Raw genomic sequence first — 13,985 nt, forward strand, 5'->3', positions numbered from 1 at the left:
TTACACAAGTGAAAAAATGATTTGTTATGTAAATAATATAAACACTTATATTTATATATTTTTATTTATAAATATATATATTTTTTATTTAAAAAATATATATTTTTATTTATAAATGTTTATATTATTTATTTTGAATAATATTGAGGTATAAAAAGTAAAAATTTTATCTTCTAAATAAACATAAAAATCTAGTTAAGTTCTCTTAAAAACTGGCTTTGGACTTTGGGATAGCAGAATTTGTTTGTTCCCTCCCCCTGCCTTTCAGTAGTGTTATATTTTGTAGCTTTCATCATAGTCTTGTGCATTCCTTATTAGATTGTTTCTTTGTATTTTTTTTTTTTTTTTTTTTTACTCTTGATTTTCATTACCAATGGTCCCACATTAAAACTAATGACTTTTCTGTCATCATGCATTTGGCCTTCTAAGTGAACTCTCTAACTTTCCAATTATTTTTTTAGTACTTTTTTTGGATTTTCTGGATAGATAATTATATCATTTGGAAGCTATAATAGATTTATATTTTCATTTTAAATATTTATATCTTTTCTTGTCTCTGCATTGAATAAAAGCACTACAGTGATGTTGAGTACTGTGAATGGTAGAGGATCACTGTCTTGTTTCTGATTTTATTAGAAATATTTTAATATTTAAATATTTCTAATGTCTTACTCTTGGATATAATGTATCCATGTATCCTGTAGAATTGAAGTAGATATATTTTTATGTATTTATGTGATGATGACCTGTAGTTTTCTCTTTGTCTTTTGAAAGGGTTTCTGATATGGGTTGAGCTGGGTTCATAAAATGAGTTATTATCTAAGCTTTCTTGGCCTGCTACAGGTTTGAAAAGACCTCCCCTTTTTGTTTTTAGATTTTATGTTTAGGACTAGGATCCATTGCATTAACTTTGGTGTATGTGTTGTAAGAGAAGAGCCAATGTTTTTTCTTTTTGCCCCTAAATATCCAGTTTTCCTTTTGCTGTGTGTTTAAAAGACTATCCTTTCCTCTTTAAATTTTATCCTTCAATAAAAATCAGTTTACAGTGCTTATGGTTTGGTCTCTGCTTGCTCATTTAAGTTTGCTCATGGCTTTTACTTTTTTTTTTTTTTTTTCCAAATCATGTCCTCTTCCCTCATTCTTGAGACTTTTTAGTTTGTTATCAGGTGACAGGAACATTTCATTTAGGAAGATAATGTGGATGCCTTTTTTTGAGTCCTTTCATGTTGGAACTGTTTTTTTGTTCTTTTACCATGTGCAAATACATTACTTGATAGAATTATTGGGTTGCAGGGTTTTCGTCTCCTTAAAATTGTGTAGATTTTATTCTTAATTTCCTCTGGGTTTAGATGGATGGAGCAGAAGTGTGATAGCAATCAGATTTAAAAAACATTTTTTTTTTGTAGTTGTAGATGGACAAGGATGTTTTTATTTTGTTTGTTTATTTTTATGTGGTGCTAAGGATTGAACCCAGTGCCTCACACATACTAGGCAGGCTCTCTGCCGCTGAGCTACAGCCCAGCCCCACCAGATTGTTTTTTTATTTCTCTTCTGGGAAACCTGTTTTATCTGTCTAGATACACAACTGTGATTATATTGAGGAAAAAGAAATTTGATCAAGATGTGATCTGTGTATTGGCATTTCTAGGGTTATAAACTTATTTTTCTTCTCCCAAACTTGGGATTTTCAAATGAATCCTATACATACTGATGTTAGAAATTAATTACTTTTATTATCTTTAGGGAGTTAAGTTACAGTGTTGCCAGAGTAAAAGACTGTAAAATCTGAAAAAAAAAAAAAAAAAAAAAAAAAAAAAAAGATATGATCTGTGTTATATCACAGATATAAACACTGGTTTCAGTTTATATTTCTACAGGTCTTAGTACTGCATTAGTATGCTGAGAAGGGACTGCCTTTATTTCTTTTATCTTTTTTTTTTTTTTTAAAACTTTGTTATACAACTAATGGACCCTTTTGTTTTAAAATCTTAAATCTGTCTTTTACTTAGAGAACTTTTCTTGTTATTTATTTTCTTTTTTCTTTTTTTTTTTTTTTTTTTTCTGTCAGTCTGCCTGTTCTTTTATGGCATTCCTATTATGTGTTTATTACATTTCTTGGATCTATCCTTCATGTCTCTGTCTTCTAACCTGTCAGTTGATACTGTCTTTCTATCCTTTCCTGATTTCTGGATGAATGTTTTAAGCTGGCATTGTAATTCAATATAAATTTTTGTCATTATTTTATGTTCTCCTATTTTAAAATGTGAAAGTGACATCTTCATCGGAAAGCTTCTTTTTATAATCCAAAGTTACTCTTCTTACAAGAAATGCCATATCCCCTCAGATCTCATTAAGAATATAAATTGGACATTTCCAGTGTTTTTTAAAGAATCTGGTTTTCCTTCTTCAGTAAGCCCTCTTTTGAACTATGGAATGTTTTTGTATGCCACTTACCCCACCACCTCCGTTTAGGTAATGCTTAGAGAGCTTTAGATGTGTATGTAGTTGTCCAGAATTCTATTTGAGATTGGTTCTGTTATAGACTCTGTAAATTCTTAGGATCAATGTTTTCAGGCTCAGTGGTGTGAAGAAGAGGATAGTATCAATATTAATTGTTGATTATTAGAAGATTAGTGTCTGTATAGAATATAGTAGGAAGAACAGGTAGCTCCAAGGTAAGGAGCCTGAGAGCACTGTTCCCTCTGTCTTGCATACACACTTTGTACATGTCTACATTAAGTGAAGCAGTGTAATTAAATTTCATGATTTTTTGGGGGGGGTTTGTTTTAAGTGATCCTTGGGAATAAGTAGTATAGTCTTTTGTATGGTATGCTGGTATCCAGGTGCTTCTGAGGATGTTAGAAAAAACAATACGTGGGAGCCAAGAGACTATCATATACTTAAGTAGTAGGCAATATTAGGTTCACTTATGATTAAATAGTAAGATATGCTATGGGGAGGTGGTGTCCTGTATCCATATGTTTTTCAGATTGTGACTAATGGGTAGATGGTTATTTTCTAAACTACTATGTTCATTCTATGGAGAAATTTGTTGAAATTTTTGTCATGTGACTGGTAGATGATCTGTAATTAAAAATATACTGGATTGACTCAATAGCCAGAGACAACAGAAGAAAGAGAAGTTGAAGACAGATTAGAAGAAAGTCATTTTGAATAGCAAAAGTTAAAAGGAAATGAACAGAGCTTCAGAACCTTGTTGGATGATTTCAAAAGTCCTAAAATATATATCAAATTGAACTCAAAAAAGGAAAGAGAAGCAGATGAGGGCAGGAAAAAATATTTAAAGAAATAACAGCAGAGAATTCCTCAAATTTAAGTTTAGCATGGTGGCCCAATCCTATAATCTAAGCTGCTCAGGAGACTGAGGCAGGAGGATTACGAGTCTAATGTCAGTCTTAGCCAGTTAGCAAAACACTGACAAAGAAAAAAAGGTAGGGAGTGACTGGGGGTGTAGATCAGTGGTAGAGAGTCCCTGGATTCAATCCCCAGTAATACACAAATACAAAAGTCCCCTTTTATCAAATTTGATAAGAGATGCAAATTAATAAGCTCAGTGAAGCTTCTTTTCATCTATTAAATCAGGATCCATCAGGATAAACCAAGAGAAGACCATGTATACCCATAGTAATCAAACTGTTGAAGAACATAAATAAAGAAAAAAATCTTGAAAATAGCCCAGTGGGGGAAAAGATACATTTCATGTAGAACAGTGATTTGAAATAACTGCAGATTTCACTTCAGAAACCATGGCATCCAGAAGACAGTGGAACAACATCTTTAGACTACTGAAAGAAAAGAATTGTTAACCCAGAATTCTATATCCAGTAAAAATATTCTTCAAGGATGAAAATGAAATAAAGATATTCTCAAACAAAGAACATTAAGAATATCCATTTTTAGTAGACCTGCTTTCATGGAATGTTAATGGAAGTTCTTCAGACTGAGGGGAAATGGTATCAGATGGATTTTTAGGGAGACCAATCAAAATGATAGATATCTGAGTAAACTTAAAGGATTAATTTTATTCTTAAGTTATCCCATTGTCTTAGAGGTATTTTTAATGGGTGTATATATGTGTGTGTGTGTGTTAACTGCAATATAAAGGTTAGCGGGGAGGTGGTTTAAAAGAACCTGTATAGTTGTAAGTTTCTACTTTTTATTTTAAATGGTACAATGTTAACCAAGTAGACTATATAAGACTTGGTATATCTATATCTATCTATATTTCTCCCTTTGTCACTAGAGAAAGAGCAATTAAAAATTATACAAAAAACCTAATAAGTAAGTATAAAATATTAAATTCTAAAAAAAACTTAACCAAGGGAAAAAGGTTAAACAGCAGAACACAAAACACAGGGACTAAACCAAAAATGGGTAATAAAATGGTAGAACTGAATTTAATGATATCAATAATTACATTAAATAGAAGTAATTCTAATGTTCCTGATTAAAAGAGATCATCAGATTGGATGAAAATATCAAGATATAACTATATGCTCTCTAAAAGAAATTACATTATTTAACATAAAGGCATAGAGTGTAAGGGTAGGTGTGTATATATATATATATATATATCACGCAAATATTAAAAAAACTTTAGTGACTATTCAGAGAAAGTAAACTTTTGAACAAATAATACGATAGGGATAGGGTTATATAACAGTAAGGGTTGTATCTCAAAAAGACATAAAGCTCTTAAATGTGCCTGACAACAGGGCCTTAGAAATGAAGCAAAATATAAAACAACAACATCAACAACAACAAAAACCTATTAGAACTAGAAGGAAAACTAGACCAATTCATAATTGGAGAGTTTAGCACTTTTTTCTTAAAAATCAGGAGGATAATGAGATGTAAAAACCAGTGAGGATATTGAAGATTGGAATAATACCAGCTAATGTGACCCAGTTGACATTTATAGAACACTTAACCAACAATGGCCACATGCACATTCTTTAAACATGCAGGCTAGACTATGTTCAAGCCATAAAGTGAGCCTAAACATACTATGGATGATTTCAGTTCTTTTAAATTTGTTATCCAATGATAATGGAATTAAATCTTTTGTTGAAAGAGATCTGGAAATTCTTTAAATATTTGAAAATTGTACATCAAACTTCTAAATAATTCATGAGTCAGTTGAAAGTCATCATGAAATTAGAATGAAACTGAAAACCTGTATATCAAAATTTGAGGATTCAGGTTAAGCAGTGCATAAAAGAAATTTGTACTGATAAAAGATTCCATTTAAAAAGAAAAATTTTCAGTATATTATCTAAGCATCCACTTTAAATACAGAAGAGCAAATTAAAGCCAAATTGAACTGAAGGAAAGGAATAATAAAGGTAGAGTAGAAATCAGTGAAATTGAGGAGAGCAAAGCAATAGAGAAAAGTCATTGAATTTGAAAACTGATCTTTGGTAAGATTAATGAAAATTGATGAACTTGTAGAAAAAACAATTAAATAAAAATAGGGCAAATTACCAATATCCAGAATGGAAGATTGAGACTATTGTCATTGAAAAGATAGTTAAGGAATACTTTAGGCATTTGTATAGCCATCAATTTGACAACTTTGTTCAAATGGACAAAGAAGATTCTTGAAAGCCAAACTACCAAGTTCACTTAAGATCTAGATTGCCTCAGTAGTCCTGTATTCCTGAAAGTAATTGAATTTCTCATTTAAAATGTTTTCACGCATCAATCTAATGCATTTCTATTCACAATAGCCTCAAAAAAAAAAAAATGGGAGTCAGTCTAACAAAAGAGGTGAAAGAGCTCTATAATGAAAACTACAGAACATTAAAGAAAGAAATTAAAGAAAACCTTAGAAGATGGAAAGATCTCCCATGTTCTTGGATAGGCAGAATTAATACTGTCAAATGACCATACTTCCAAAGGTGCTATACAGTTTCAACGCAATTCCAATTAAAATCCCAATGACATTCCTCATAGAAATAGAGAAAGCAATCATGAAATTCATTTGGAAGGATAAGAGATCCAGAATAGCCAAAGTAATCCTGATCAGGAAGAGTAAAGCAGGAGGTATCACAATACCAGACCTTAAATTATACTACAGAGCAATAATAACAAAAATGGCATGATATTGGCACCAAAATAGACAGGTAGACCAATGGTACAGAATAGAAGACACAGAGACAAACCCACATAAATACAGTTACCTCGTACTGGACAAAGGTGCCAAAAACATACATTGGAAAAAAGATAGCCTCTTCAACAGATGGTTCTGGGAAAACTGGAAATCCATACGCAGCAAAATGAAATTAAACCCCTATCTCTCACCCGGCTCAAAACTCAACTCAAAATAGATCAGGGACCTAGGAATTAGACCTGAGACCCTGCACCTAATGAAAGAAAAAGTAGGCCCAAATCTTCATCATGTTGGCTTAGGACCAGACTTCCATAACAAGACTTCTGAAGCGCAAGAAATGAAAGCAAAGATCAATACATGGGATAGATTCAATGTAAAAAGTTTTTTTCTCAGCAAAGGAAACAATAATGTGAAAAGAGAGCCTACAGAGTGGGAGAAAATCTTTTCCACACACACTTCAGAGAGTGCACTAATCTCCAGAATTTATAAAAAACTTACAAAACTTTACACCCAAAACACAAAGAACCCAATCGATAAATGAGCTAAGGAACTGGGCAGACACATTACAAAAGAAAATATATAGGCAGTTAACAAATATATGAAAAAATGTTCAACATCTCTAGTAATTAGAGAAATGCAAATTAAAACTACCCTAAGATTTCATCTCACTCCAATTAGAATGGCTATTATGAAGAACACGAGCAATAATAAGTGTTAGCATGGATGTGGGGAAAAAGGCACACTCATACGTTGCTGGTGGAGTTGCAAATTGGTGCAGCCACTCTGGAAAACAATATGGAAATTCCTCAGAAAACTTAGAATGGACCTACCTTTTGACCCAGTTATCCCACTCCTTGGTTTATACCCAAAGGACTTAAAATCAGTGTACTACCGTAATGCAGCCACATGAGTGTTTATAGCAGCTCAATTCACAATAGCTAGATTGTGGAACCAACCTAGATGCCCCTCAGTAGGTGACTAGATAAGAACCTGTAGTATACATATACAATGGAATATTATTCACCCATAAAGAAGAATAAAATTATGGCATTTGCAGATAAATGGATGGAATTGGAGAATATCATGCTAAGTGAAATAAGCCAATCCCAAAAAACCAAAGGCTGAATGTTATCTTTGATAAGTGGATGATAATACATAATGGGAGTGAGGGTTGGGGGGTTAAGGGAAGAATGGAAGAACTTTGGATTGTGTAGAAGGAAATGAAATGGGGGAGAGGGCGGGTTTGGGAGAAAGATGGTGGAATGAGACAGACATCATTCCTCTGTGTACATTTATGGTTACAGGAATGGTGCAAATCTAGATGGTGTACAACCATAGAAATGAAAAGTTGTACCCCATTTGTATACAGTGAATCAAAATGCAGTCTGTAAAAATAAAAAATTTAAAAAAGTTTCCAAGCTGGGCGTGGTGGCTCATGCCTATAATCCCAGCAGCTCAGGAGCATGAGACAGGAGAATTGGGAATTCAAAGCCAGTCTCAGCAACATTGAGGCACTAAACAACTCAGTGAGACCCTGTCTTTAAATAAAATACAAAATAGGACTGAGAATATGGCTCAGTGGTCGAATGCCCTGAGTTCAATCCTGGTACCCTCCATCACCAGAGTTTCCAACTCCAGTTCTCTATAAACTCTTGCAGAAAATAGAATATGAAGAAATATTTCTGAGTTCAGTGTATGAGATCAGCATTGTATTGTGTAAAAACTAGACTGACAGTTTAAGAAAATTAAACTACATCCCTGTCTCTTATGAATATAAGAGTACTGAAGTGAGGACCAATCAAGCAAATTCTCCATATTACAAGGCCGTTAAGGTGAATCCATGGTCCAAGGAATATGGATATTGGGATGAGGCCACCAAAGATCAAAGAATGAAAATAAATAAGTCATATGTAAGAAAAGGATAATCAAGAAAAATTCCTATGATGTTTGTGCTTGGAAGATCCTCTCAGTTTTGAGAGAGCTGGAGTAGTTCAGGGAAGCTTCTTATATTGACTACAGGAAGCACTGCTTCAGAAGAAATTCAGAGTATCTGACATCATTTCTGAATACATCTGGAGTAACACCATTCTTCCAACACCATAAGCACTTGGAGTTTTTTAAACTATGGAAAAACCTCTGGAAGTTACAGCTGCAGTTCAGAGACCAGAAGATACAGAAACCCTGAGGTAATTGGATGGCTTGCAAGAATTGGTGAGATCAATTATAAAATCTTTAGAAATGCAGAATCACATACACTGTAGGACTTTTAGAAATAAATTATCTTGGAATGGACCCACCATTTGACCCAGCTATCCCATTCCTTGGCCTATACCCAAAGGACTTAAAATCAGCATACTACAGAGATACAGCCACATCAATGTTCATAGCTGCTCAATTCACCATAGCCAGATTATGGAACCAACCTAGATGTCCTTCAATTGATGAATGGATAAAGAAACTGTGGTATATATATACAATGGAATATTATTCAGCCATAAAGAATGATAAAATATGGCAATTGCAGGCAAATGGATGAAACTGGAGACTATCATGCTAAGTGAGATAAGCCAATCTCAAAAAACCAAAGGTCGAATGATATCGCTAATAAGTGGATGAGGACACATAAAGGGGGGAGGGAGGGGTTAGTGTTAGGGTTAGAGTTAGGGTTAGGGAAGGGGGCAAGAATGGAGGAAGGAAGCACTGTATAGAGGGAAAAGAGGGGTGGGAGGGGTGGGGGAAGGTAAAAAATAACAGAATGAATCAAACAGCATTACCCTATGTAAATTTATGATTACACAAATGGTATGCCTTTACGCCATGTACAGAGAAACAACATGTATCCCATTTGTTTACAAAAAAAAAAAAACCCAAGAAATAAATTATCTGCTGACTTGTGAGAATGAAGAAGTTTGAGCTCCTATTGAAGTGTTTGCACAACCTTATAAGTGGCCCAGAGATTAAGCATCACAAGACTACTGGTCCTAGAAAAACAGCGTGAGGTTACTGGAAAATGTGGAGAATAAAGTGCTGTATAATGACAACAAAACATTCAAATTAACCCAGTCACATCTGGACAGGGAGAAAATAGCTTTTAAACTTTTTTTTTTTTTTTCCTGGAGGAATGTGCAAACTCAAATGGCTAGAGATTTCTTGCAAATTGAGGAGGTTGTGTACCTTAATAGAATTAGTCCTGGAAGCCAAAGAATGTGTTAAAAATCCCTTCAAAGGCAAAACAAAACAAAAATATGAAGACACATTCAGACTTCCCCCACAGAAACCCGATTACTTATATCTTCTTTTACAAGGAAAAGTGGGCACTGTATTCCCAAATGTACCCTGAGCTGCTCAACCATTTGCTGACCAAGGGCCTGTCTGAGGAATATGAGCAGCTCTCAGAGTAAATAAAGGAGAAATAGATGGAGGATTTCTGAAGGAGAAACAGGAGTTTGAAGAAAAACTGGCTCATTTCAGGGAATAACACCCTAATCTAGTCCAGGGCTCCAAGAAATCTGATGTCCACAAGAGGTACCAAATTAAGGCTCCCCCAAAATTACAAGGAAATGTGAAAATTTTGCTGTCTATTCCAGAAACGATAAAATTCCAAGAAGGTGAAATTTCATGGATTCTTCAAGAAGCTTCCCATAAATGGATATCATAAATTTCACCAAGATTCGTGGTTAGGAGGGAGTTGCAGCATTCACCTGTGAGGAAATGCATAGTAGAGACTGACGGACACTGGCAGCGTGTCCCATAGCCTGGAGGAACCATATAAAAGCCAGTCTGAGGAGCTGTAAAAACGGTTCAGGGTGGACCTGGATCTCAAGAGGTTGAAGGAAGCAACTCCTCAGGCTCCAGCAGTGGAGATGAAGATGCAGATAGTGACTCGAACTCCTCTTCCTCAGGGGACTCCTCAGACTTAGATTCCATCTGACTGTTTTATCATAAATTGTTGTAGTCAGAGAATTTCCTAGCTGAAGTCCAAGGCATCCACGTCAAACATTTTTACTTCATTGCTTTTTCCCTGGAACATTCATGTTCCAGTATCACAGTGCAGTCATTTATTTTGGTTTGCTGGTATGTTATGGTTCAGAGGAGAAATGATTGGGTTGTAAGAGTCTTAACCCAATCAGTGAATTAATCCCCTGATGGGGATTAACTGTGTGGTAAATGGAGTGGTAGGGTGTGGCCGGAGGAGGTGGGAATTCGGGCATGACTAGAGTGTATATTTGTATCTGGCCAGTGGAGTCTCCCTCTCTCTGCTTCCTGATCACCATGTGAGCCGCTTCCCTCTGCCACAATCTTCCACCATGATGTTCTGCCTCACCTCTAGCCCGGAGGAATGGAGCTGGCTTTCTGTAGTCTAAGACCTATGAAACTCTGAGCCCTCAAATAAACTTTTCCTCCTTTAAAATTGTTCTGATCCGGTCTTTTAGTCACAGCAGCGAAAAAAATGGACTAAAACATGGTGTTTTTAAAAATATCTGTAAGGTCTTCTAATTTCTCCCTGAATATTCCTATTTTCAAGTTTTGTTCTCATGACTATTAGCATCATAGTAGTTGCATCCTTTTTATATGAAAATCATTGAGTTTAGAGTCTTTAATTTGTACTTGAATATGTTTTTTAAGTTTTTTTCTGATACATAAAAACATAAAAATTTAACTTACTAATGGGATTCTACTTGTGAACCTTCCTTTCTGCACAGGGCCCAAATGTGGCTCTCTCAGTTCTCATGCTCTCTGTTGTGGGGAAAGGAGCACAAGGGGAACCAAGAACAGGGTTTTACCTAAAGTAGAAAGGAGAAGAGGTGGAAGAAAACACTACCCGAAAAGACAGGTGCAGCATTGAGAAGGTCTACCCCATTTCATACGAACTTCAAGGAGTCTTAAACTGATTTTTCTTTTTCTCCACAACTTCTACATTTAGGATTATACCAAGGCTTGTCCCTCACTCCATTTCTCTATCTGTCCTCTCTTAGTGATTTGGCCCCTTTTGAAATGCGTTTCATCAGTCAGAGTGCTTTCCTGTATTCTCCCGTGGTTTCCATTGCTCACATACTTCTCCTCAAAATGTCCGAAACCTCTTGATTTCTTATCTCCCTCTAAACTCTTGCTTCTTTCTCATCATAGTTAATGTCAGTTCCTTTCTTCTGGTTACTCATGTGTAGTCCTTCTTAATTCCCGTCTTTTATTTTAATCCCATATGTAATCCAACTTCCAAATAAGTCCAAAATCTGTCCCCTTCTCATAGTATCTCAAGTCTCTTTCACTTGAATAATTTCAGTGGCCTCCCAATTATTTTCTGTGCTTCCCTATCTCTTGTTCTGTTTCACCCTACAGCTGGAAAGATCCTTGTAAAATATCCAGTGGCAGCTGTCCTCTTTTCATAATTCTCCAATGATTTCCCATTTCACTTGTCATCCAAGCCATCTCCTCTACAGGGGTCTGTATGCCTGACTTTTTCTCCTGCCTTCCTTCCTCTCATGTTACTCCAGTCTGGCTACCCAGACCTCCTGCTCCTGGAATGAATCATGCTAAAACTGCTGTTTGCCTAGCTGGTCCCATGGTTCCCTTCCTCTTTTCCCTCAGGTTCCTGCTGAAAGGAGAACCTTTTCTTGTCAACCTGTAGAAAAGAACAGCTTCCACTCCCACCTTAGCACTTCCTATTTCTCTTATAGCACCTCTGATGTCTTTCTACTCCTGAATGTGTTATTTCAAGTATGCAGTATTTGTCGTCATAGTTACCATCTCATGTTTTTTATTTACTTTTTATTGACTCTCTCTCCTGTTAGACTTTGTTAAGCACCACATGGGCAAGGATTTTTGTATCCATGATTATATCTCCAAGACCTAGAATGATTCCTGGTATATTGTATTCTCTCAGCACATATTTGAATTTGACTATAGGGCTTTTCCCCCACCCTTCATATATTAACATCTTTTTGAATAGCGTTTTACAGAATAAAGTTGGAAAAAATTTCTGACAAGGTAATCATTGAATGACTGAAAGGAAAGGGCTGTAGAGATCATTTAATCGTTCACTCTTCTTACTTTACAGATAAGGAATTGAGAGAGGTATCCAAATCATATAAAGATGTTTTTCCTGAAGTTATTTTGTGAATCTCCAGCAATGTTTAGCAGATTCACAAAATATTCAGATGAAAAGAATATCCCAAGTAAGGAAACAATATAAAAAAGACCAGCTTGCATTAAAGAGTATTATCAAGTCTCATGAGAAATTCTTTTTATTTTTTTTTTAAGCATATTAAGCAGGTTTTATTTAAAGGTAATAATACAGACTTCTCCTGGGAGGAAGAAAGGGGCCATGGCTGATGTTCTAAAGTCCCCTCATGGGACATTCTTAATGGAATTATAATGCTTAATGGGATTATTTATGTATGTATGTATGTTTATATACAGTATTTATATAACACTTGTCATAAATTAATAAAGGTACTTCCTTCTTTCTAAGATAGTTTTTTAGATATGGTGTGTAATGTAATTCATAGGGAATCCCTTTCTATTTTGTGTTTAGTAAAGTCCAGGCTATTTAAAGTCATAAAGATAAATTTTGAGAATGAGAGAAGGAAATGAGAATACAGATTGATATAAAACTAAAATAAATAGAAATATAAGATAGCACATAGATAATTCCAAATGAAAATTACAGATAAAATTTTCTAGAGGAAATTAGGATTGGACCTTACATAAGGTGTTAGGAGATGGCTTTAGCAAGGGATACCGTGTATACTTTGATACTTTAGATAGAAGGGTAGGACCTAGAAAAGTAAAATGAATTGGTTGGGAATGTGATATGAGTAAAAGCATAGGTAGTGTTCTGGCAATAAGATCAGTTTACCTAGGTAATAGCACTGACATAGAACATTAGGTCAAGAAGCTTAAGAAGGGATGTTAGAGCAAATTGTGAGGGCATTTTAAAATTAAGTGAAACAGTTTGACACTAGGCAGTCAGGAGCTTTTGAAATTTTTGAGGAAGGGCTGATATGTGCAAAGTTTTTTTTTTTTTTTCCCTTTAGCAGTGCTGGGGATCCAACTGAGGGCCTCATGTATACTAGGATGTTCTCTACAACTGAGCTATACCCCATCCCCCATTGTAGAATATTAAGCATGAAGGGAGACTGTTGGTAAGTTCTCTGTTAGGTGATGTCATTCTGTACTAGGATATAGGATATTAGCAGTGAAAAGGCTCTATCTAATGTGAGTGTAGTAAGAAGTAACAACAGAACCTAGTTACTGTGTAGTTGTGAGAAGAGACCAGAATAATTCTGTGGTTTCTGTCATCTGGGAGAATTAGTAGAAATAGGAAATTCTGCCATGAAATGTCATTTTATCTTGAAAAATGAGTTTGGTTTTAGGCATAAGAACTTTGGGATGAGAGACATCTAATCATGTCTACTTAGAGATGTAGAACTTGGGCTCAGAATTTGGGCTCGAGTTTTGGGGAAGTATCCTCACATAGAAAGGTAAGAGTCATGAGAGCACATGAAATCTAGGGAATTCCAGAGACTGGAAAGGATGGTGGAGCTTGGGACTTCACTGGGCAAAAGAAGAGGGTTTAATAAAGGGAACTTGAAAACGTAGCGGTTGGAGAAGTAGAGAAATCTGAAAAGAAAGCCAAGGATTTGAACTAACCTTTATCCCCTACACCCCTGCAGATGCAGCGCATCTTTATTGTAAGAACTAGAAATATAAAGAACAACACGAATATTTTAAGAAGTATTTATAACACAATTAACCAGAGAAAACTATTGTACATATTTTAATATTTGTCTTCTTACTATGTATTTTCTTCCTTAATGTGTCTATATATTTGTGAATTTATATTATTAAACAA

General features: G+C 35.0%; 1 protein-coding gene and 1 pseudogene across 3 annotated transcripts in view; both read left to right on the forward strand.

Moving 5' to 3' along the window:
• AP3B1 (adaptor related protein complex 3 subunit beta 1) overlaps positions 1–13,985 on the forward strand; it is a 254,893-nt gene that overhangs the window by 30,497 nt on the left and 210,411 nt on the right. The gene's annotated exons all lie outside the window — the stretch shown is intronic.
• On the forward strand, positions 9,033–10,159 carry LOC306663456 (upstream-binding factor 1-like protein 1; annotated as a pseudogene). The gene is made up of 3 exons: positions 9,033–9,125; positions 9,222–9,464; positions 9,567–10,159. The product of its transcript is annotated as an upstream-binding factor 1-like protein 1 (transcript).

The sequence above is a fragment of the Sciurus vulgaris genome, assembly GCF_902686455.1.
Source record: "Sciurus vulgaris genome assembly, chromosome: 6".
NCBI classification, from domain to species: domain Eukaryota; kingdom Metazoa; phylum Chordata; class Mammalia; order Rodentia; family Sciuridae; genus Sciurus; species Sciurus vulgaris.